General features: G+C 39.9%; 1 protein-coding gene and 1 long non-coding RNA gene across 9 annotated transcripts in view; one reads left to right on the forward strand and one right to left on the reverse strand.

Annotated features, from left to right (window-relative positions):
* Positions 1-25,341, reverse strand: part of LOC108397913 (uncharacterized) — a 94,389-nt gene that overhangs the window by 67,635 nt on the left and 1,413 nt on the right. For 6 of the 8 annotated variants that reach the window (XR_012128122.1, XR_012128121.1, XR_012128125.1 and 3 more), the window contains exon 1: positions 24,739-24,874. This is a non-coding gene — a long non-coding RNA (uncharacterized lncRNA). Of the gene's footprint in view, positions 1-6,207; positions 6,358-24,738; positions 24,875-25,341 lie in introns of those variants that run through there. The other 2 variants (XR_012128123.1, XR_012128124.1) reach the window with 2 other exon arrangements.
* SFMBT2 (Scm like with four mbt domains 2) overlaps positions 25,140-25,341 on the forward strand; it is a 214,821-nt gene continuing 214,619 nt past the window's right edge. Inside the window, exon 1 of the mRNA XM_073229358.1 lies at positions 25,140-25,224. The gene's annotated coding sequence lies outside the window, so the exon portion shown is untranslated. The remainder of the gene's footprint in view (positions 25,225-25,341) is intronic.

Here is a 25,341-nt window from a genome sequence, read left to right on the forward strand (position 1 = left end):
ACATAAGACAAAGATTAAAAATTTTGATATTCAATAGATAAACAAAAAAGAAAATGGAAAAGGCAGGTAGTCAACATAAAAATCATAATAAATAAGACTATCAACATGAAAAGATGCTTACACTCACTGAAAATTAAGAAGAACTTGGACTGAGACACTATTTTTGCCTATAACCTTGATAAAGTTAGGTACTAACAAGGGTCTGGGAAACCAGCACTCACACACTGTGAACGGGGTGTACATTAACACAACATTCTTAGATGTGTTTTCTTCTTGTTCTCTTAAGAGTGTTATTTGGCAATATCATACAAAATTAGAAAATTAATAACCCTTTGACCCAACAATTCAGTTTTGGGAATTTATTCTACAAATATGCTGAAAATGCACATAAGGATGTGTATGAAAGTGTAACCACTGCTGCATTGTTTGCAAGAGCAAAACCTGAAAATAACTTTAATATCCATAGAAGAGGCTGGTTGAAAATTTATACTGTATCATCTCGATGGAATACTCCATAGCTAGAAGGAAATTAATGGAGCTGTGTGTGCTGATATAGAGAAATTGCCAAGGTATATTGCCTAGTGTAAAAATCCAGATATAGAATAATATGATGTATATGTTCCCATTTGTACAAGAAAAGAGAGAGATGTATGGATGTGTGTCTATAGGACAATGTCTGGAAGGTACCCAAGGAATTGTTAAGGGTAGGAACTCGGAGTCTGGGACGGAAGGGGGTTTTTATTTTAAACTATATTATTTGGAAAAGCAAGGACCATGTTATTTTTTATAAAATAAAAGAAGTTATTATGCTATGAAATGGATATTTAGCAATGTTTATTTCTACTGACCTATATTGGTGTTGGATAAATAGACCATATCATATTCTCTTTTGAAGATTCTCAGAGTCCACTACTGAGCCCCTCAATAGGAGAAGCAATGTGTGAGATAATGAACTAATGAATTTATTGACCATTTGTGTGAGGTATAGAAATTGCAGACTCTTCGGATGACCTCAAAATGCTGATAAATTGAGCAAACCTCCTTTCTCAGCTGTTCAGATAATGACTTATTTTGCTGCCTGTAAGTCAGAACTGCTAGTCATAATGGCATTGAAAAAATGTGAATGAACTTTTTCTTTCAGGTAGGGCTGAGTTGTCATTATAGAATTAAAAAGGATCTCTTGTTTTGTAAGAACTGAAACAGCATTTTGGAAATCCAGGAACACTGGTCTGGATGGGAATCAAGAATCTGGGCTCTTCTGTTCTTGTTTTACTTTAAGTAGCATATAACCTTAAGTGAGTTATTTTTCCTGTCTGGGCTTCATTTGTGAAATGTTGGCTGATGGCTAAGGTTGTTTATCCTTCTAAAATTATGTAATAAAAAAAATAATAAAGGACAACCCCAAACAAAAAATGTAAGTAGCACATTCCACATTTATACTTTCTAACATTTGTATTTGTGTGTAACAATCCTAATGCTAAGTCACTTCTCCAAGGAGGCACCATGTGTAGACTTTGCTCCTATAAATCTGCATTTAAATTTAATTTAAATTTCATTATCCATGGAAATCTTGGCTCCCTAAACCTTGGTTACTTTGATTTCTGGGGTGATATGAAGTCAGAGACATGCATTAAACACATGTTTCTGATTTCCTGTTATCCATGGATAGATAGATGTGTATACCTATTTTGTGCTAAATTATATTGCATGTGTCTAGGTGAAGGAATATTTCCTGGATGAGTTCACCTGGGTCATCATTTAGAATTCCTGAGCTTCATCCTGAAGCTCGAATAAAGCCCAAGTTCTTTTTTTTAAACCTGGAATCATGGTTGGGGAAAAGTCGTTGCATATCTGGGTTTCTGACATTCCAGCAAAGAGCTGCTGAATTCTGCCCATTTGCTGCAGAACCATATTGATTTGCACTGGTCTCTGCACTGTGCAAAGATGGACAGTGGTTCATCCCAGGGGTTCATTTGGCTCTAAAACAAGAAAATGAAAGACTACTATTTATCAGTACGTGAAACTGGACTGTGCTGGAACAGAGCCAATGGAGTTCAGGGAGGAGGAGAGAAATGGGGATGGAGGTCTGCACTAAGGCTCAGGCAGAAATCTCCTTGGAAAATGCTGGTGCAAAGCAGCTGCAGAGAACTACCACCCCTCCTGTGATCCAACCCCAGCCTGGACAGAAGCCAGCCAGGATAAAGTCTGCGCACACCAAGGCAGCCTTCTCTGCTAGAGAAAATGAGCTGGTAGCAATGTTGTAGGGCTCCATATATTTTAGGATGGAAATGCTGCAGCCAGCTTCTTTGGGAGCAGTTTTGTTTTCTTAGGGTCTTTATTTATTTGCAATAAATACAGCTAAAAAAGCCCACTCCTTTCACCAAAAATGTTTCTAAGTCATCTTTCTTCTTCATTACATCAATAGTTGCCAAAAATAGGGTTTTGGGGCCAACCTAATGGTGTATGGAAAGAAAACTGAAAACTTCTAATTAAGTTTCTCTTTCTCTCATCCTTTAAATTCTCCCCTTTTTTGTGTATTTTATATTGTATCGATTATATTAGCAAATAGCAATATATTAGTAGTAGTAATATATTACTGCACAATTGTATTCTATAAATCAATAATTACACATTTAACAAAGATCTTAAGCTCAATTTTTTTATGTACTTTTTTAATAGGAAGGAGTATGATGCAGTACAAAATTGTATATTTTAGAGTCTATACTACTTTAGAATGTAGAGTTTAAACACGGTTTCTACCACTGGCTCTTGCTTATTTACCATGTGCCCTTGAGTTGCAAGAAAACACTAGCTATTGTGATAATATGAATATTTGCATAGACACTCCAGTGTTACGAAATGTTTTTATTGAGAACAAGGAAACACAACAAAAATAAGTGTTCAAGAGGAATAAAAAGAGAGATTCAATGGAATGAATACAAACATTTAAAGGAAGGACAGAAATGAAAACAACTTTACATTCTAGGTCACATAGCTATGTAATCACTTATAAAATATTGAAAAAATTATCTTTTTTGTGGGGGAGAGGTCCCCAGGTGTGGACCCCAATTTTCCATCTCTTCTCTCTACCACTGTGGAGTAGATATAGCTGCATTGCTAGCTCAGGGAGGACTGAGTCTATGGATTAAGCCTGCAAATAGTGTGCCCAGCCCCGTGGGTATGCCTGGGCCACCACTTCATCTTACTTAGAAGTCATTTGACTTGTTTGTTAAGCAGAGTATTTTAATACTGAATTCCCCTTAGGCTATGTAGGGAAAATATATGATGACAGTGGCACCACAGAGCATGCAGGCATGGGGATGGTCTCACAGCACAGCTGGCTGTCTATACAGCATGATTTAAGCTTTACTGTAAGAGCACAGTTAGGCCCCAAGTATTTCCTCCACTGTATGTCATGGCATTGAATTCCTCTCCAGTCTGCTACTCATTGTTTTGATTTGTTGAATTTCCCATGGCAAGTTTTGATCTCAGGCTTCTCCCCACCCCCACCCCCTGTCATGAGAGACCCTCAGCTGTTGCTTTCTCACTGTCTACATCCTCTCCTTGGCCACCTCCTAAGTCCAGGCACAACCGGGGCTGCAAACTAGCTGAGTACCACAAGGAAAGTGTCATTGGGAAACAAAGCCAGACATGCTTCTGGTAGAGAATCTGAGAAATGGAGCCACTGGCACTCCCTGGGCATGAGACTGGTGAGCAAAAAAACTGGATGGGTCACACAATTGTAGAATTCGCCTGAAGCAACGTACTGAGTCAACTAGCTGGAATGCAGGGTGGTCCCCAGACATGTGGCTCTGCATACGCTTGGTCCACAATGAGGCAGGAAAGAGGTGTCCCTGGGCTCTCCTGACTGAGTTAGCCAGCTGGGAGCCAGATCATGTGTTAGGTTTTACGCTGCTTCTTAAACCACCGCTGTAATCCTTCTCCATAAATCTCCTTTCAGGCTTACTGTCTGGGTATAGAGGACTGTTGGAGTGTCCCCAGAGGCAGTTAGATTTCATTTCCAGTTTAAGGCATATTAATATTTTATGTTACAGGGAGTCCTGGAGTGAATGCCGCTTTTAGAATCCAGGTAAGCCACCCTCAGTCTGTAGATGTTTGAGTGACTTTTGGATCCTTTGGATTCTAACACACTAAAGTGCTCAGATGCCTGAAACAGTGAGGATGTTTTTGTTCTGTTTCTGATTTTTGCTTTGAAATGGGAATCCATTTTTTTAACTAGTAATTTTAACTAACGACTACCTGCTTCTTCATTGCTCCCAAATGATGCAAACGTTGACCAGAATATCCTACAATGGGCTCACTTGTCTCCTAGTGGTTGCTAAGTGGGCCAAGGAGGTTGCCTAACTGATCTTCAGGTGAAAGCGATGTGGGAAAGGGAGAAGAGTCATTCTTCTTCCATGCCACCACCTCTGCTCTCCTGTGACAAAGACCAGTGCAGAAGTGCGGCTGGTCTCTGTGGCCTGAAGGCTTGTGAATGACACCGGTGACCCCCTGATGGATCATGTCACAGCAGGGCACATGGAGGAAGGGGCCCTATGGTTTTCTTTTCCCAGTCTCTATCCTAATTTCATCCTTGGCCTACCTTCCTAACTCTTCCATATCTTCCTAATCACAGTTTCTTCTATAATTTCTGGGGATGCTTTTCCATGGCAAAAGCAAGCCAGAGGATTTGCTTGAGAAGATAGAGCAAGAGTCTGCATCCCTGCAGAAGAGATGGAGGTTGAATGCATGTGTGTAAATGCAGACTTCTCCACTCCCAGCTGTTGCTTAGACAGCTACACAACTCATATTCCTAGAGGTTACTCTTTATTTCGCCATCGTCATCTCCAGCTAGGTGGCTGCCACGCACCACCCCTCTCTTGTGCAGCCAGTCACTCTGAGGGGCCGTGCGGTGCAGGCGGAAGAATATGGGCTTCCAGAGTCCATCTGACTCAGTTTTAATGCCCAGGCTCTGTTACTTCTTAGACAAGTCAGTAGGCTTCTCAGAGCCTTCATTTTCTGATGCCGAAATTGGGGCTAAAAGGCCTCCATCTTGCTGGGCTGCTGGAAGGATTGTGTTCAAGGTGCCAGGCACATGAGTTCTCAGAAAGGGAGCTAATCCAATGGTCAGACACTTATACTCACTGTAATGGGTAAGAAAAGAGTAAGTCAGATTTATTTTCTTTTAGGGCCAGTGCAAATGAGAAGGTGGAGCTGATACATTTTTGGACTAATGATTTCAGGATCTAGATAAGGCTGTGGTTTGAATATCTGAATAACAGATCTCCATGTTAGCGGAGTCCTTGTTACCTAAGAGGCGTCACATGTTTTATGAATGTCATTCTTCCTAAAGCTCCATGTTTGCCCCACAGGGAAACGAATGTCTATACTCTGACAGATTAACAAATAAAGCCCTGTGCTCCTCAGCTACTGTTCCTTGCCAATGTTTCAAGTCACAAAAAGAAAAAAAAAACAAAAATAAAAACCAAGACATGCGTGCCAAGGCTTATAAAAACTGTACAGTAGTTACAGTAAGTTTCCAAGCAAGGAATTTCTCCATAACCTAAATTATTTGTGAGGTGTTCCTTTTTTAATAGAAAATATGTTCTTTGCTTGAACCAATTCCCACATTAAATGTCTGCCCTCATCATTCATTTTTATTTCCAGTCTAAACACAGACTGTTTCAACGGAGGCCATTTACAGCATACAATAAAAAGGATTCATTCCTCATTTTCTCTTAGTATCTTTCAATTGCTCTAGCTCATGATAGTGCTTAAAATGGACATTAGGCCCCTGTAGCCAGAACATTACAGGAACGCCAGTCATGGCCACACTCAACACCTGCCACGCCAGACAAGGGAAACCCTCTCCCGCCCTAACCCCCTGTGCAGGCTGCTTTTCATCACATTTACTCCACTTTTATCTCATTCAACTTCACACTTTTCATGGGACGTTCTTCCTCTTTTATTTGATATGATCTCGCCTCCTTGATCTGCTGTCATCACAGGCCCCATTCAGTTAGCTTAAACAGTTTTTCCTTAAAAGAAAAAAACGTCCACACACAAACACCAACCATGTCACTCTCCTAATTAACTATGATTTCTCTGGACACAAGCTGACAGCAACCACCAAAAATGTGGTTGGACATTGAATTCCAGGGCTGCTTGCAAGTCATAACTGCTTTTGGATGACAGTCAATCGCATACCTCATAATCCAAATAGAGATGACAAACTATGTCCTGCCATTCATCCCATGGATTGTTAACTCTTCTCCAAGCCACGTCTACCTTCTTCAGGGTTGATTCCACTGTACTCATCATGATGCTCCTTCAATACTTAGATGGAGCTTACTAACACTGGAATTAATAGAAAATGGATGTTGAAAAATAGAAAAATATGGCTCTAGAAAAATAGATGTTGAAAACCCTACTGGCTTTTATAATTCAAGTTAATGTCACTTCATTTATATATAAAAAATTTACTCTTTTATTAGTAATCATCACAGGGCAGCTTTCTTCATGAAGCTTTGAACCATGTGCAGATCTCTGTGGCTTATACAAACTGGAATTTACATCCTGCATTTACCACTTACCAACCATGGGAACCTGAATCAGTCATTTCAGCTCTCTACACTTCAGTCTCCATTTCAGTAAAATGAGCATAATTGTACTTAATTCTTAGGTGCTTTGAGAGGAGCAAAAAGAATAATGGCCATAAAATACTTATTGCTGTGTCTGGAGTATATTAAATGCTTCATAAATATTAGGTATTATGTCTACACTCACTACTTACTATGTGATGGGAGCTTTTATGTGCTATTTTAATTAATCCTTACAAAATTCTGTGTAGTTGTCATTATCATCCCTACATTACAAATGAGAACACTGGCTGACTGAAGTAATTTGCTAGTATGTTCCAGAAGTGGCCTTGGAACCTGGCGCTCTCCATCTCCAGCGTCTCAGAGGTGTGTGTTGGGTTTGGAAGGAATTGGAGTCCATGCCATAAATATCTGGTCATTTCCCACCTTCCTGTCTCAGGCTTCTGTTGTCACCTGGAGGCATTCCTGAGCCCCGTCACAGTGATGGAGTAGTGTCCCATGGGTGTCCCCCTGCCTGGACGAACAGAAAACATTCATCCAAATGAGAACCATTTATTGATGAGGACTAAGAGACCTACTCTCTCGTCTTGAGTAGTTTATGGTACCAGAGGAAGGCAGGGGATGGATTAATGGCAGAAAGCCTACAGTATGACACAGATATAAAAAAATTGCATGTAGGTTAAAAATAGGGCAAAAAATACTTTTCAGGCCAACTTCAATAATACAGCTCCATTCTGTTTCTTCATGATATAAGCTGAGCTTTCAAAAATGTGATAGAAATTTAAAATCATTTTAACATCCACTTCCTTAAAAGATAGGCTTCCTGAGTCAAAAAACTTAACTGAACTTTGATTTCTATCCTTTAATAAATCATTACAGATGAGAGCGCTTTTAAAAAATTTCAAAATGTGCACAAATGAACGTCGAGTCATTCTGAATAGAAGGGACAACTGGTAATGTTTGGATTTAGAGCACCCCCTTTGGAAAAGCACTGACTTAATGATTCATCATTTGAAAGCACTGCATTTGGGTCAGAGGGATTTGTAACAGCTTTGTGAGCACCTGACCCCCTCTACCATAGGAATTGGAAGGCAAGGAAAGGGGACAAGAAAAATGGGAAGAACTGGGAGTGTAATATAAAGCTCCAGGCCAGATTCCTTCACATTATCTCATTTAATTCTCCCAACTGCCCGGACTGCTAACATCCTTTTAAGCCACTGCATGTGTCCCAGCAATATCATAGCCTGTTCTGTCCTTGTTTCTCTTCTTAGGCTCATCTTTTGGAGTATGCCTTGCCCACATGGATTTGACATATGCTGTTGTCTTCCCAGCTACACACTGGCTTTTCTTAGATTTTTCCACCCTATTCTTCCCTCATTCTCAATTCTACTTCTGAGTTTTCCTTTTTCCCTTCTCATCCCCACACTAACCTAACCAGGAGCTGCCCTGCAGGTCCCACTGTTGCCTGTGTTTTTTCAGCCTTGGAATCGTGATCTGGGTGACACTGCCACAACTCAGCAACGTGGGAAATACTGTCCCCATTTTATAGATGAGAAAACCCAAGCTCAGAGGAGTTATAAACAAATGAAGCTCAAGGCAACATCGCTAAGTTTGGGAGCCAGAATCTGAATCTTGAATTCATGTGTTTGACAAACTAATTACTTAACTGACATATAAATACAAGACTTCTCATCCCCAAATTCATGCTTTTAAAACTGCTCTACAGGACATAGATAACAAGATATACTGGTTGAATCTTCTGTGATAATTCTGGCCCACGGTTTCCACCTCATCTTCATAAGTGATGGGGGCCCATGGCAGTGTTGACAAAAGGCGGCCCATACAGGTGTGATCACACACAGTGGGAGCTACTAGGAGTTTCAGTTTATGGGATAAAACACTTGGACTGGCACATGTATAATGAACCAAACTAAACTAACAGTAAGGAACGGGAAAAACATTTGACTTTCATTTATCCTTGAATTAAAAAGCTATGCAATGAGTATCTGAGAGAAACAATTCGTATCATTCTCTATATCCACTATGAATATTTCCCCAACACTGAAACCCATATTCGCGTTTTCAAGTTAATCAACTTAGCCTTAAACTGAGACAAATCTCTTGATGCTTTTATTCAGCAAGTTCTTTTCCCTGAATGTAGGAGGACTTGAGGTGGTAGGAATGCTGTCAATAAATACCAGATAATAATCTGAACAGACTTCCAGACTTCCCTCCCGAAGAGCCCCCACCCGTAAGATGGCGAACTTGCCGCTTCTCTTCCCGGTCCTCGGTTCCCGACGGCGCCACCTGAAGCCCAATCACCTCTCTTCCCCCTCCCAATCCCAGCACCTAGCCAACAGCCACCAGCCCCATAGAAGTAACACCACAATCACCCCATGCCCCTTCCTATATAACCCAGCACCTTTCCCTAATAAAGCGGAATTCTCCGGTGAATTGCTGCTGTGTGTCGCTCCTTCCTTTCACCTCCCACCTCCTTCTCAGAGCCACCCTCCAGCCCAGGTACCTGGGAAAGGGACTATGTGGGCATGGAAGCCTGGTCTGCAGTCACAGCTGTCATCTTCTGGGCTCAGAAATACCCTGGCCTTTGCCAAAGGAGACTGCCTTTTCCCAGCTGTGTGGCCTTGAGCGAATTACTAAATCTCAGTCTTGGTTTCTGCCACTGCAAAAATGCAGATGATAACTACTTCATGTGGTTTTGGGGAAAATTCAGGGAAAGAATGCTTGTAAAAATGCCTTTCACAAATAGAAAAGGAGGACAAAGATTTTCCTTCTTTCAAAACATAACATAGCTGGAGAAACAAATGTTTCCTAATCTCCAAATGAAAACACATACTCAAAAATTACAGCCCCATCACAACTCATGCAGACATATGCGTAACACCATGTAGTGGCCAGCCCAGTATCTTTTACTGGTATATTTTATTCCTAGCTCAGCAAGGGGACCTTAGAAGGTGGATCAATTTCTCTTTCTGCCACTCCTACTGAAGAAGTCCATGGAAAATAGGTTAATAGATTTTCCCGAGTGTAACCAGAATGTGGAAACAAAACTGTACTGTTGTAAAGCAAAATAAAGATGCATGCCAGCTAGATTCCTACTGCTAAGTTCAGAATTTTAAACTTTATTGACTAAACCATTTTCATAATTGCATACTTCATTAAGAACTGTTAGGGATATGTGTAAACATTTAGGTCCCTTAAAAAATACAGCATGGCTAGGCTTATATCATTCAAGTCTGTGTTTATGCTTTCAGGCATTCGACTGGTTACTTCAACAAGGAAGGCATTTGTTCTGTTCTTTTCAAACACAAGTATCTGCAGCCTCTCATTTGCTTCCCTCGTGGGGCACTGCTGCCTTTGGTTTCTCAGTCTCTCTTTGTTTATGCTAATGAAATAAACTGTCCCTAGGGAGTTCTGGTTAAACATAATATTAACTAGTCAGCAACATAATCAATTATTTTATCAGCAGGCATGGCTTTTTTCTGTAATCCATCTTTTAAAAACAGTCATTTCCAGAAAGGTACTTTGTACCTTATTTTGACAACATCAGGAAGCTCCACTGTTAATCAGAAGCACATTAAAGCCAGCAGACATACATAAAGGCAGCAGCCAAGATGTGTCAGCTGGACTGGCTTTTAGAGTGCGAAGTCGTAGAAACATTTTATAGGCGGAAAAACCATATAGCAGCCCTGTAAGCATATACTGTGTGACACAGCTCAGCCCAGATGAATCTAAAGGCAGAATTGTGCATTAAAGACCCAATTTCATTTTAATACACCATTTTTATAGGACAGGAGGACTTGCAAATTAAACACTAACGATGGGAAAGAATATTACGAATTAATGAATGTAGAGAAAAGATAGTCAACGATTCTGAATAACTAAATGTATTGGTTGATTTATTTTGACAGGTGCAGCTTACTTTTAATGATTTCATATAACACTTCATAGTAGGAAACTAACAGCCCTGCTGTGTGCATTGTATGTGTATGGTAATAAAATCTTGGTAATAGGAGTTTGGCTGTAAGTCCTAGCAGCTAAACCTTCATTAAGAATAAGTTGTTCTTTAGGTTTGTATGTCAGTGAAGTGAAATTATGCAGGTTCTTCTACTTTATGATTGGATTTTTTTTATCATCTTTGCTGATCTCAAGGTTAGAATACATTTTTTTTTTGGAAGAGAACCCAGAGAATTTATTTATCTGCTGGATGGTAATTCAAGCACTAGTACCAAGTTCTTCTATGACTTTAATATGTCCCTTCACTTTCTGCCTCAATTTCCCAAGGATGCAAAATAGGGAAGTCCCTGTTAAGAGAATTAATTAGCATCTGTAAAGAACTTTAAGATCTCTTTATGAAAGAACTGTTCATGAGGGAAAATATTAATACTGAATGGGATAAAAGAGCAGTGGCTGTAGATTTCAAACACCGTGGAAGTTATTGAAGAATAAAAAAATACCGGAGGGATACAATTATATTCAGAAAGACATATATCACCAGACAGACTATAATACAGGGATGAAAGATATATTAAAAGGGAGTTTGATGAAGCCTTCAGGGAATTAGGCACCACGTCATTGGCAAGGCGACTGAGACTCAGGTTGTAAAAACTCTAAATCAAATATGATCCACAAGACTCAAAGAAATGAGATCAGTTAAATCGTAACTTGAATGCAAGGCTCCCAAAAATGCTCCCAAACCTTTTCATGACATGTTTTCTTCCTTACTTTAATGCTTCCACTACATACCATAATAGTGCTTCATTACTGATGCAGGTAACCCTTCCCATAGACCTGAAGACCAGATAATTGAGGAATACATAAGTCTCCATCTTTCCCTCCATCCCTCCCTGCCTTTGATTTGGGGGGTAAGAAAGGAATGTTCCACCTATAGTTGTTGTCTGTGTAACTTCAGTTTAAACAGAACTCTGTCCCTTGACTTCACTTTGTGCTTGCTCACTCTCAAAAAATGGCTTGGCATTTTTGCAAATACACAGCCCATTTTGTGCAAAAAGTATCAAGCTTCAGCAAAGTATTGTCAAGGACAAATAACTGAAGCCAAATAATTCTTTCTGAAGAGGACTGTGAGAGTTTGGCTCCTGGATGATATCTCCAGCTCTGATGGTCATTTCCTCCATGATGCCCACTCCCCTCTGTCCCCAGGGACCATGTTGGTCCTAGAAGTGCCTCCGGTTTTGGTTTTCTTTCAGTAGTATTGATTATATTTTAGCCATAAGCGATTAGGGATTCCCAGATAATAAATCATTCGAGCAAGGGAAAAGTTTCTTTGGAATAAATCCTAGATGAGGATCATTGCTTTTAGAAACTTGAAACTCATGGATGAGATAACAGGTAAACCCATATGGAATGGTGCATTAACACAAGTGCAAATGCCTGCTACTGGGCTGGGTACACAGTAAGGCTTAAAACATCCCAGTTGAATTTTTTGCACAGAAGGAAACGTGTTGAGAAAGAGAGGGATACATATTATTATGTGATATAGACAACTCCAAGAAGACTATCTTTGCAATCCTGACATGAATCCAGGCCACGAGAGTTGGATGTTGCTATGGACTGAATGTCTGTGTTCCTCCCAGATTCATATGTTGGAGTCATAACCCCCATGTGGTGGTATCAAGAGGTGGAGTCCTTGGGAGGGGATTAAGTCATGAGTGGGGAGCCCCAGGACTGGGATTAGCTTGCCCTCACTTTCTCTGCTGCTCTCTGGGTCATCTGAGGACACAATGAGAAGGTGCTGTCCACAGCCAGGAAGTGGGCCCTGGATCTGCTGGGACTTTGAGCTTGCATTTTCAGCCTCCAGAACTGTGAGAAAGAAATGTTTAACCCACCTAGTCTGTGGCATTTTATTAGAGCAGCCTGAACTAAGACAGATGTCAAACACAATTATCTATATTCAGCTTTGGTAAGCACAGTTTTCAGACCAATTGTGGTACACTATTACCATCTCTAAGCATTCGGGAGCTAATTCAATTTTCAACCTGTGTCTAAATACTATTGAATCATTAACTCCTTCCAAGAACTTAGAATTGAGACCAACCAAGTTTACATACCTACAGTTAGTTGCTTTATCTTTTCCATGGATGAACATACAAATACTTGCTTTTCTCCAAAAGGAAAAAAGAAATAAATTCTTCTAATAAATACCTAGCTGATTCTATACTGTTTCAAACATCAATTGAGAAATTGAAATGATGGCAAATCATAGTCTACAGCTAAGATGTTGCATTTAACATTTACATTTTTAGAAGATTACATTTTAAATCTGGCAGTAATTATATCATGGAGAACAGAGCCTAAAAATAAATTTTTTTACAGAGTTGCACCTGAGGACTAGGAGGAAAATCTGATGTTAGGAAAATTACCTGCATTAAGAAAATTCATTTTGCCCAAGAATAGTACAAATTTGTAGGGAAAAGAGTGGCTGGGGTATACTAATTATGAAGTTCAACTAGTTACACAAAAGCTGAAGTTGCTTCCCATCTCAGCATCACCTATAACTCACACTTATGAGCACAAAAATTATTATTACACATAGTGGTCAGTTTGCAGCTCACTGTGTAAAACAATTTTGTATTAGTCCCTTGGTATTTTCCAGTTTGGTTTTGAACCTTGTCTCTATCAAGACTGAGCCATGTGAATTCGACTCCTTTATAACACTCTGTGTTTTCATCTGCAAAACAACAGGATTAACTAGATCAGTGTTTCTCAAACTCAATGTGCGTCTGAACCATCTGGTTTGAGTCCAGGAGGTTTCTGCTTTGGGGCCTGAGCGATGCCAGTGGTGCTGGTTGGAGGATCACGTTTTGGGTAATGATAATTCACACACTTCTTTTCATCTATATTTCCTGAGATGACCCGAAGATTCCTATTTTTGCCTTCGCATTACTTGAAAGCCTAGCCAATTTAGGATACTTGATAGGCAAGCTCTCAGCACCTGGAAAAAGGTCCAGCTGAAGTTGTACTTTTAATTTTTACAGTGTCTCTTTGGAGTTCCTAACAGATGCTGGACACAGTCAAATTTTAATAAAAACCACAGGCTTGGAAAAGACTAAGTTCAACTCACCTAAGTTTATGACTACAGACCTGGCAGTGATACAGTGACCTCACTCTCCAGCCACTTTCCCATTGCTACCTTTTAATGTTCTTTGAATATTCAATTAACACCCAATTAAATGACAAATATTCACTCCATTTCCTTTCAGTTTCTTGAACTGTGGTCTGTCACCTGCAAATGAGGCCACTCTCACAGCCTTCAGGGCGGGAGTGTGGTCTAGGGGTAGAGTAAGAGGCTGAGATTCAGAGTTCTGGGCTCCATCAGTGATATTAAGATATTTATCTTGGGCATACAACAACAGCAAAGTGATGTCTTATTGAAGCCCTGAGCTTATTTCTATTTCTCTGCTGTTGGAAAGTACTGGCTTACTAACATGAGCAACACCACGCACTCCCCCAAGTCATGTGACAATCTGGGGTGAGTTACTTATTTTTTCCATGCCATGTTTTCCTTATTTGTAAAATAGGGGTAATGTTCATATGTTAAGAAAATTAAGTGAGTTAATACCTGTCAAGTATTTAAACTACACTTGGCACATAGTGAGTACAATGTAAGTACTCGCCAATATTATCGCTCAAGACCAAACTGTTAAATCTAGTTTCAGATCATATACATTCATTTACTTAAGAGTAAACAGACATATATTTCCTGTTTGCTGTATACAAACTATGATTTAGCACTCATGATAATCCCCAGTATTAACAAAACCTTGTAACTTATAAGATCTTTGTGACATGTAAATATTGTAGTTAAGGTATTATTTTAATTAATTTATTTTATTGTATGTAGGCATCATGGAAAGCACAAAAATTGCCTGACACCAATTCTGCCCTCAAAAAAATGTTGTCTTATGGGTAGAAACAAATCTACTTAAATAAATGTAATATAACAACAAAGGTCTATCCCTTGCCTCAGAGTTGGGTAATATGTTCATTATTTCCTGACCACAGCTCTATTGCAAAACAAAGAAGATTCAAGGAGTTATATTACTTTTTCAGTTCCACCACTTCATTTAACTCTCACAGACTTAATTTTAAACTTCATGAAATTATTTTCTCAAAATAAAGCTAGTGTTATTGTTTTTCTCATCATGAAAGTAATATAGGAAAAAGTATAGACTATCTCAGGAAGATTAGGGAAGATGGAGGTAATGGTATGCTTTCTGGAAGGGAACATAGCAGGAAGGGAGCCTTAATTTTTTTTGTTTACTCTTTCATATCCTTTAAGTTTTGTATCATGCGCAATTTTTTATCTGTTAAAAATAACTAACTTTCTAAATCAGTCTGTGCATGTTGTAATATATAGCACATGATACATAGAAAGTTATAAACTAGAAAATGAAATTATGCATAATGCATTTTTTGGTAGCATTTTGGTAACTACATGTATTTATTTTTCTTTTTTATAAAAATGAGATCATGGTAATACATTTTAAAAATGTTTTCCATGCCATTAAATATGCACCTACAACATAAATTTTAATGTCTGTGTCATATTTTACTGTACACATGTACCCTAATTGGCTTAATTGACTCCTTAAAGATTAGTATTGACAATAGTCCTGCATGAACATCTTTGTCCATACATATTTGTAATAATTGTCTTGTTTTCTTAGGATATTCTTTAAGAATGGGCAAAAGATGTGCATGTAAACTTGAGATTTTAGAAACAGTATGAATAGAGAAATGAGCCACCTGGCCCCAGTTTGGTCTCCATGGGAGAGAGGTGCATTGTGGTTATTTATCTCAAACATCACCTTTAATATGCTAGGTAGGGATGAGTTGAGCATTGGCAATAAATTACGACTGATGTTCCTGGCAGAATTTTATTTTTATTTCTCTGCTTTGTTTCTCTTTGAAGCAGCATGAATTATTTCTGCTAATGGACTCAGAAGCAGTTAATGTTAATATTTCTAATGCTTTCTTTAATCAGCAGGGGGATAGAATTTGAACGAGCAGAACAGCTCTTTTGATTGCTAAGGCTAGATTACACTTTGTACCTAAGTAGAGGAGAGAAATGGAAAACAATGGAAAATACTAGATTTAGGAGGCCTAAGGAACTTCATTAGCACTTACTCTCTTTCTCTGTTTCTCCCTCTTTCTCTCTCTTTCAACATGAAGAAATAGACTGAAAGGGTTTATATTACTCATTCAACATCAGATAGCTGGTGAAAGGCTAAGCTGGAAGTGAAGTTAAACCTAAATTGTGGTTCAGAGTCATCTGCACTGCACCATATAAGCCTAATATTGGGAACGTAGAGTCTTCTAAGCCCAGACAGCAGTGTGCAAGTCCTTCATCTAGGATTTTGCCCACTAAATGGTGCCACAGCAGAGATCCACATGGTTCCTGCAGCTGAGCAGGGAGCTCCTAAGAGAGTGGATGGGAGCTAGCTTCCAGTAGCAACCCTTGTTGATTCAGCCAGTGTGGATAAAATGAAAGTCCCTGCAGCCAGGATTCTTACCTGGCCCTGGCTGGCTTGCTCACTACACAGGTGTGGGCATTACATTGTTATTGACTCTATATAAAGAGCCCTGCCCAGTGCTCTGGGTGACACGGTGGCATGGCTGCAAGGCTGCAGGAGAGCAGAGCAGAGGCTGGAGTCTGGTAGTGCCAAGGACTGAGGCCCAGAGGCAGAGACTGGCTAGCTGCGCGCAGACTCAGTTTGAGTGAACGTGATTTTAGTGGCTGACCTGCTACTGTGGAAATCAAGATGGGTATAACCCTTTCACCCCAAGGACGTTCTACTGTAATTTCTTTGGTCACACTGAATCCATAGTGAACTTGCCCAGGGCTGAAACTCATTGGCAAGACAGCCAGCTTCCTGGACACTGGAGTCCCAATGGGTTATTTTTAAAGGGTCCGCTTTCTATAGGTGCTGGTGTATAATGTGGCCTTGTAATCAGACTATTAAGGTAACTAATGAGACAAGGCTTGGATAATGCCTGTAATCTACTTTAAAACCTGAAAGAAACAAAGCTAATGAGCAAAGGATGCTCATTTAAAAAAAATTTTTTTTTTGGAAATGTGGGGAGCTTCAAGGAGAAAGGGAAAATAATTTGCTGCTCTGGCTTTGACTTCTGTTTTGGAGCCATAGCAAGGATCAAACAAATGGTGGTGGTTTTTTCCTAAATCAGAGGTCAACTGTTTCTCATGTGTTTATGTGCAAGAGCTCTCCTGAACTATAATGAACACCTGCCACTTTCCACTCAGGTGCTCAGGAAACATGCTGCACCCAAAGGTGCTCTGCTCCATCTACAAGTGCAGATTACATGAAATCTAGAATTTGTGTAAAGCATGGTCATTTCAGCCTTGTTCAGAGACAGACTTTGGGTTTGTAGCATTTCTTTCATCTTTTATTCAACAAATACTTATAAGGCACCTACTGTGTGCCAGGCTCTGTTTTCTCTATCTGCAGAGAAAAGAGAATCGCTGTTCTCCGGGTGCTATGACAGTGGGAGAGATGGAGAATGAAGTGTCTTAATGATAACAATATGATGTTGATGATGGTAAGTGCTGTGAGGGAAAAAAACAGGAACAGGAGGCCCTGGGGATGGAGGGCTTGGAAATATCTGGGGGTCAGGGAAGTGGCAACTGGAAGGCAACAAAGGAACATGCTGGCCAATACTTCTAGCAAGCAGATACTGGGCAGAGGCAATGGGCCAGGGCCAAGGCCTGCAGACTGGTGTGCTCGGCCTGTGCAAGGGACAGAAGGTACAGCTGAGCAAGTGCCCAGCCAAGTCAACACAGGAGCAGAGGCGACAGAGCAGAGGGGAAGCACATTGTGTGAGGGCTTCAGGTCACCCAAGTCAGGCGGGAAACCCTGGAGGGTTGGCAGCAGGGCATGTGTCACTTGGTTGACTCTGGAAGACCCAGGAGGAGAATCAGGGGGGCCAGGGGCAGGCTACTGCCTGGAGCTCACCAGGAGGAGGCGTGAGCCTGGTGGCTCAGACCAGGGAGGAGGAGTGGCCAATGCAGAGCCTGTTTTGAAAGTGGGGCCAAATCACTGAGCAGCATCTGATGACTGAGACATGCTCTGTGTTTACTGAAACAAACAGGTTTTTGTCAAGCATGTAAGTGTCAGAAATGTGACTAAACTGTTGTTGTCACAGACACAGCAGTTTGTAAACATAGATTGATTTTTAAAACTTTATTTTAGTATTTTAGATAATTAAAATGATTAATCATTGATAACTAATACTATTGTTATTAATTAATATTAATAAGAACAATAAGATAATGAGGATTATAATATGAGGAAATACCACAGCAGAAAACGGGAATCTGATGGGTCATAAACCACACCCTGGGGTTTATCTCCTTAAGCAGAAAGGGGCCCCAGATGAGTCTATGCCCGCACTTGGATGAGAGATGGCCAGTTATGACTGGCAACTCCACCAGGTCCACATCCTCGAAGCTGCATTATTTCAGCTTCTCCTGATTTCTGCCTGGTTCCTGGAGCCCCTTTTGTGGTGAAGGAGACCAAATCATAGAGGAGCCTAAGCCCACAACAGGCGCACAGAAATGGGAGCAGTGGGCTGTGTTTACAGCCACAGAAGAACTAGAGGAGAGTGGTATTTATAAAGCATCCCTTATAACCATCTGAATTCACCAAGGTTCTTCAGAGAAACAGAGTCAACAAGGTGTGTGTGTGTGTGTGCGCGCGCGTGTATATGTGTGTGTGTGTGTGTGTGTGTGTGTATGTGTGCATGTGTGTGTTGTAAGCAAGTGGCTCATGTGATTGTGGAGATTTGGTTAAGTCCAAAATCTATGGATCAGGCTGGCAGGCTGGAGATGGGGCAAAGTTGCAGTTTAGGTCCAAAGGCTGTCCACTACAGAATCCCCTCGCATAGGAGCGGTCAGCCTTTTGTTCTGTTACGGCAGTCAACTGACTAAATGAGGCCTATTCATACTATACAGGGTAATCTGCTTTACTCAAAATCCACCAATTTAAACATTAATCTGATCCAAAAAAACACCTTCACAGAAACATCAGAACAATGTTTGACTGAATAAATATCTGGGACCATAGTCCAGTCAAGTTGACAAGTAAATCATTCATCACCCACCCCCATCCCTAAACTCTGTACACTCACACTTCTGCAACAGAGGGAAGAAAGTTGAGGTTTTAGGCACAACAATGCTGGTGCCATTTATTTGCTCCCTGACTGCACCTTCAAGTTGGTGGTCTAAAGATATACCATTTTATAAGTGAGGATATGGATGTGTGTACTTCTCCCAGGATAAACTGTGAAGTGCACATCTGCACATCTCCTTCTATCTCCTCCCAGGACTGCATATGACCTTTGTACCATTAAAATTCTTGGCCTGGGGTCATTACATTGAATGTCAGGTGAAAGTTAAAGAATGCCATCATAACAGACAGGAACAAGTAAATGAAAAGTTTACCTCTCCTGGTCTCCTCTGGGGAAAACACAAAAATACATTTTATGCTTTGGATGGAAAGGAAGGCCCATGGCTCTGAACTATTTTCTCTCCTTAAGTTTTAGGAGTTCCAGTCAAGTCCATTTCCTTTTTAAAGTAACATTACCCAGGCTACTTTGAGATAAAGTAGCCAGTGCAATGGCCATAGGGGCCCAGGACTGAGGCTCCAGCTAGAATAATGGAGGTATTAATCACAGTGCAAATTTGTATCATTCTTTGAAGCTGGCAATGTGCTACTGTAGTGCTGGCAACAAGAAAGATTTTGAGGTCCTTAATCCCACTTCTAGGGTTCTGTGGTTTTAAAGTCATATTATCCACAGCTTTGTAAAAGTCCAGTCCACACTGCTGGCCTCAGTATCCAAATGCCATTCAAATCCAGTTCATAAAAATAGCTTTATTAAATGTACCAGCGACCTGTAGCTGGGGCTTCTACCCAGCAGGATGTCTCCTCCTGTTCCAGGGTGACAAAGCACAAAGTAAATAAGCACCAAGAGCACAAACAATGGGCTTTTGGAGCACATGGGTCACTCAGGAGCCATGTAAACAACATTTGCTTTCAAAAAACACAATCCTTATTGTCCCTTTTCTTCCAAGAAGCTAGAAAAGTGACAGAACTCAATCTTTCTGAAGGTGTATACATTCACACTCACTAGACAGGAGAGGGAGGCACATCACTCCACTGGCAGGTCAATGCCAGAGCCAACAGGGAATTCCATAGACATTCAGTGAGCTCCTGTGTACAAATTTCCGTGGGAAATATCAGCTTCGGGTTCTGATCTTTAGATACAAGTTTTTTTCACTACTAAAAATTTGTCAAAAGCTTTTAGTTGACAAGTGCAATGAAGAGGAAAAAACTGGTATTTTTTTAAACTAGAAAATATTGACTCATTCAAGGTGATTTATGCTCCTTAGAGTGGAGAGACAAAAAGCTTTTCCTGGTTTTACAGATATTCTTTTTCTTTTCTTCTTTTTAGCAGCTAAAAGCATACCAACAAAAGATTTCCAAGACATATGAGACATACATTAAATCTGTGTAGCTCTGTTCTAAGTGCCCAAAGCAGTTTGAAACAAGTGTACAAATTTGAAAGCAAATAGTGCCTAGCACAATGCCTGGAATAAAAACAGACAATAACTTACAATGACTTGGATTATAGCATTGCCTTACAGCATGCCTGTTTCTATGGCTTTCTTTGACTCATGATTTGGGCTAGAATTGGAAACTTAGTTTATTATTATTAATTACATATATTATATATTATTAATTATATATTTACAATTATATAATTACATATAAACTTAATTATATAATTATACATAAACTTAGTTTACTATTGTTAATTAGTTTATTAGCATATTACTGTTTTATAGGTAATAAGCTTATTATTAATAATAATATTACTAACTAAACAAAAAAGGAGGATTAAAGGAAATTTTTTTTAGCATCCAAGTCAAAACTCTGTACCAGTTACTGGGTATATTGTATCTCCAAAAATTCCCTCAATCCTATGAAAAACATTATAAAAGCTTATGCTTATGCTGTTAAATATCAACCTTTTACATAGTTTATTCTCTCTTTAAAATGGAGCCAAGACAACCTCAGGGCTTTTGCACTTCCTGTCCCCTCTGGAGTACTCCCCTCCCCTCATCAAGACCATGCACAACTGTCACCATATGAGAGAGAACTCCCTGCCCCCTTCCATGTAACATGTCAACCCTCCTTCACCTTCTTGTCACTTTCTATACCTTCCCCTGCTTTTTTCTTTTTGATTGTACTACTCTCCCTGTGACATGCTATATATTCATTTGTTTACTGTGGAGCTCTCCTTGATAAAAAATAAATACTATGAGGCAAAACTTTTTATTTCAGACCTTAGAATAGTGCCTGGCACACAGGAAGTACTCAATAAATATTTGTTGAAAGAATAAATGTAAGCAGTTTGTTTATTTATCATTAGTTAATTTTCTTCTCTATGTAATTAAAAAAGTATTTACATCTTCAAGAAATGGGTTTGAGCAACCTTGAGGCATCTTTCTGTGCCTCCCCTACAAGGTATGACAGTAACACTAAAACCTCCAAGAATTCATCAACTGTATCTATTTCAGAGGCATTTACAAGTGTAAAAATCTCTTAAGGGGATAAGAGAAAGATCGAAAAATCACAGCGCTCTACTACAAAGCTGGTTGTAATGACTCATTTTAAAAACTGGAAGAGATTTTACTTTTCAAAGAAACATGAAACTACTCTATATATTATTGTAAAATGATTTGATATGAATATATTTCAGTTTATTTAAAACTAGAGCTTCCCAATGGTTATCTGTAACCAAATATGGTCAGGACCTAAGTCTCCTCTTACCGTTGGTATCAGTATGTTGGTGTAAGTATTCCCAACACTCTTTCTGTTAAAAACAATGAACTATATAAAAAATCTGAAAGCAAGTCAGTTTCCAGTAGATGGCACTGCAAATCAATTCTTTATAGGTCTATTAACTTGTCGTATCATGATAGTAATTACCTATTCTGCAGTAAGAGCATCTACAGTGACTTACACAGCGAAAACAAATAGGTTGGGGATTTTGAAGCTATAATAAAGCTGGATTGTACTGTTTCCCAGCACTGATACTTCCTCTCTTTGTTGGGTATTTATTAAGGTAGAAGGTGCATATAACAAAAATTGTCCACTTGCTTATATGTGAAACCCACTTTATGATGTAGGATTTTGGTTGCCTATTTAATTTTAGTCTATTTTATGCTCTAAATCCAATGGGCCTCTTCATACATTTGCACAGTGTCAAATTCAATTTTATTCAGGCCAGTTAACGTACAGACAGAAAACTGTTCCAGGGTCATAAACCACATCCTTGACCTATGCTATTTTTTGATGTGTGTGTGTGTGTTTTACTCAATAAATATTCTTGATCATAGAGAATGTAAATGATTACAGACAAGTTCAGCTCCATGACAAAAACATGACATATGCATGCATATACTGACACTGGATCAGAATCCAGCTTTGTATATAAATGTAATATTAAAACACATTTTAAAACTGTTTAAAAGAGATATTACACATACTATAGACTAGAATATATTAAATGCTATCATGTATGTAAAAACTCTTAGCAGAGTGTCTGGCACAAGACAGGTGCTAAGTAAATCCTGCCGCACTCTCCTGTCTATGACAAGTGGAGGAATAAAGGCCAATACTTGAGGGCCAGGCCCTGCTCTGTAACTTTGCCTGAGACAGCTGTCTTTCCACTTTTCTGGACTCCAGCTTCCTCACCTCTGAAAAGGGCTGGAAGCAAGGCTTCAAGATCTAAAATACTCTGCCTAATATAATACAAATTTCATAAGTGAAGTGTCTAATACTAAGACACCCAAGCTCTACAAGTAACCTGGGAAGCTGGGCAGGACTTTGCTCAGGATGCTCACCTTCCTGCGTGGAGAAAGAAGCTGTGAGTCATAACAGGTGCTTCCATGTGTAATCCATCTACATCTAAATAAACGTCAGAGGGGAGTCCAGACATCATGCGCTGTTTTTTATGCCCTGTGCACTGTTATTTTTTCTCGTGCTGTCAAGGAAGCCTGAAACTCCTTCAAATTATATGAGAATAGTAGGTTTCTGAAACTTCTAGACATGTATGAGAAAGTGCTCTGATAGGTGACATCGCTGTGAACCACTGTTCACCATGCCACTCATTTAGCACTTGTCACCCATTTAAACAATGATCTCTATCACCTCAGGCCTTTCTTCCCCAAAACTACCAGGTACTCTGGCCGGGGCTCAATGCTATTGATGCTATTATAGGCAACCCAAAACCCACACAGCAAAAACACAGTAAATCGAGCAGTAATCCAGACAGGGCAGAATTATGAATTAGAGCAACACTTGACTGCAGGACACTAGGGCAAAGAAGCCCCTTTGCCCTTCTTTTTTTTTTTTTCCTCTTTGTGACCATAGAATTTACACCTTGGGTTTTTCAAATTGGTTGAGATGGTGTTAGAATATTACAGAAAGCAAATGGCTTTGGGCTGGGATAGACTAATAAACACTCTTTAGAGTCTGAAAGGACCATGCAGAATATCTAGTCAAATCTCCTCATCTTACCCATGAGAAATGATGGGCTCAAAGATGTCATCTGACTTACATAAGTCATATAGGAAATTAGTGCCTAAGCAGTGATGAGGTCATTTGACTCCCAAATATGAAGCTGAGTGCTTGAACTGGGTGGGATAGAGGATAAGGGAAGGGGGTGAAAAAATAAGGGGAGAAGAGTCTTGCACTCTTGATGACCTTAGGAGGATGATGGAAAAACAGTATGTAGCCTAAAAGATGACACATTTAAGTTTTGAGGTTCCAGTAAAGAGAGATTGCACACATTCTTCAAATATTCAGGTATTTCAGGGGGTTTTGGGGAGGCATTTTTGCACCCTTGCTGCTTTTTTTCACTAAGTTAGTATGTCTAATATATCATCAGAGATGCCCTGTATTAAGAAAGCATAACAGTTCATCTTCTTTAGGAAAACTCCTTTTCCCAGTGGGCAATGATACCTTAAACATGGAATAATTATGAGCAAACTGACCACATTTTTCTTGGTGTGAAGATTATTGCAGTAAGATTTAGGCAATCATATGTCTTTAACATAAATAAAATAAATGATATGCATATCATTTTCAACTAATCATTTTTGCAAAGTAACACTTGGGGACACACAGAATATGAGGGAAACTGTTGAACTGTTTTCTATTCCTAATTTATGCTATATCATCAAGCAAATGGAAATAATATTTATTTTCCAATTAACATACTTTTAATATTATATATAATTTAGCCTAATTCATATGAAGAATTCCAAAGTTCTTTTGAAGGCAAAACTTAGATATGTAGGTGCATTTTAAAAGTGATTATTGCATGGTTTCGCTGTTGTTTAGGAATGAAGTTAACAGTTATAGTCAGTTGATATGATCAAGGCTTACTTTTGCCAAGATTTGTAAATGTCAACAATACATAAAGAAATCTTGTGTTAATCAGGAGATTAGCAAGGTCAGATTTCTCTGAGTTGGAATGTATTATGCCTTCTTTATCTTGAAACGTTCACAATTTGTACCAAGGCTTTATCCTTAGCTAACTATGTTGGATTTTTGTTTCTTCATCTTTAATTGATTTAGGGTGGATTCTACATCTGGATATCTATATCCCTCAAGTGTCTGGTTCTGAAATAAAAATGAAAGTTGGAAGGTATTGAAGTGGGATAAAGGGGCTGCTTTAATTGCCTCAGGGAGTCTTAGCCAATTTCCATTTGTCTCATTGGTGTACCTTGGATATAGGAGAATGGAGTGAGCATGTGAAATAGCGAAGGAATGTTCCAGAAGTCACGTGAAAAAGCAACACGTAAGAACGAGATTACTGAACTTCAAGCTTGGAGAAATTTCACCATGGACAACATGGAGACTGCGGTGCCAATTAACCACTGTGTGCCGTGGCTTAGTGATTTTACTTCTTAATCACGAGGGGTACCAAAAAATCTCATTTCTCTTTCCTATTTTCTAGACACGTGGGCAAAGTTGTGCAGGGGTCTAAGTATCAAAAACATAAAGAGACTCACCTACTTTGGAGGAATCCCGAGATAATGGATACACAAGTCCTCGAGTTAGGGGCTGGGCATTCTTTTGCGTTTATTTTCTACTTTGATGAAATCACGTTTCCTGCATGATAAAGACTTAAAATTGGTAAACAAGCCTGATGACGGCGCAATGGCGGGCGGCCGCTCACGTTGTCACAGTTCTTGGAAATAGAATTTGCGCTCTCGTTCTAAACACGAGCTGCCCGGAGTCCTGCGCTAGGAGCGATCCTCTGCCAACTCCGGGGGACTGAGCGGGCCCAAGAGGTCCGCGACGCACGTGGGAGGGGCGCTCCCGGCGTTTCCCTGCAGGGTCACGGCCACCGCGGAGACCAGCGCTGGCCCCGAACGGGTATTGACCGCGGCGGGGGGTCGCCGCTCAGGTCCTTCTGGGCGCGCTCTGCGCTTTGGTGGTGCCCCAGCGGGTGATCCCGTCCAGGCAAAGGGCGCGCGGGTTGGATCTCTTGCGCTGTAAGTCCACCTAGAATTGGGACCGTCCCCCGCGCCCGTCCCTCCCTACCGGCCAGTCTCTGTTGAAGGAGCGAGGTGACTTGGTTTTGTGAGACAAGGAGACTGGAGTCCATATTC

The sequence above is a fragment of the Manis javanica genome, chromosome 2 (assembly GCF_040802235.1).
Source record: "Manis javanica isolate MJ-LG chromosome 2, MJ_LKY, whole genome shotgun sequence".
Taxonomy (NCBI): domain Eukaryota; kingdom Metazoa; phylum Chordata; class Mammalia; order Pholidota; family Manidae; genus Manis; species Manis javanica.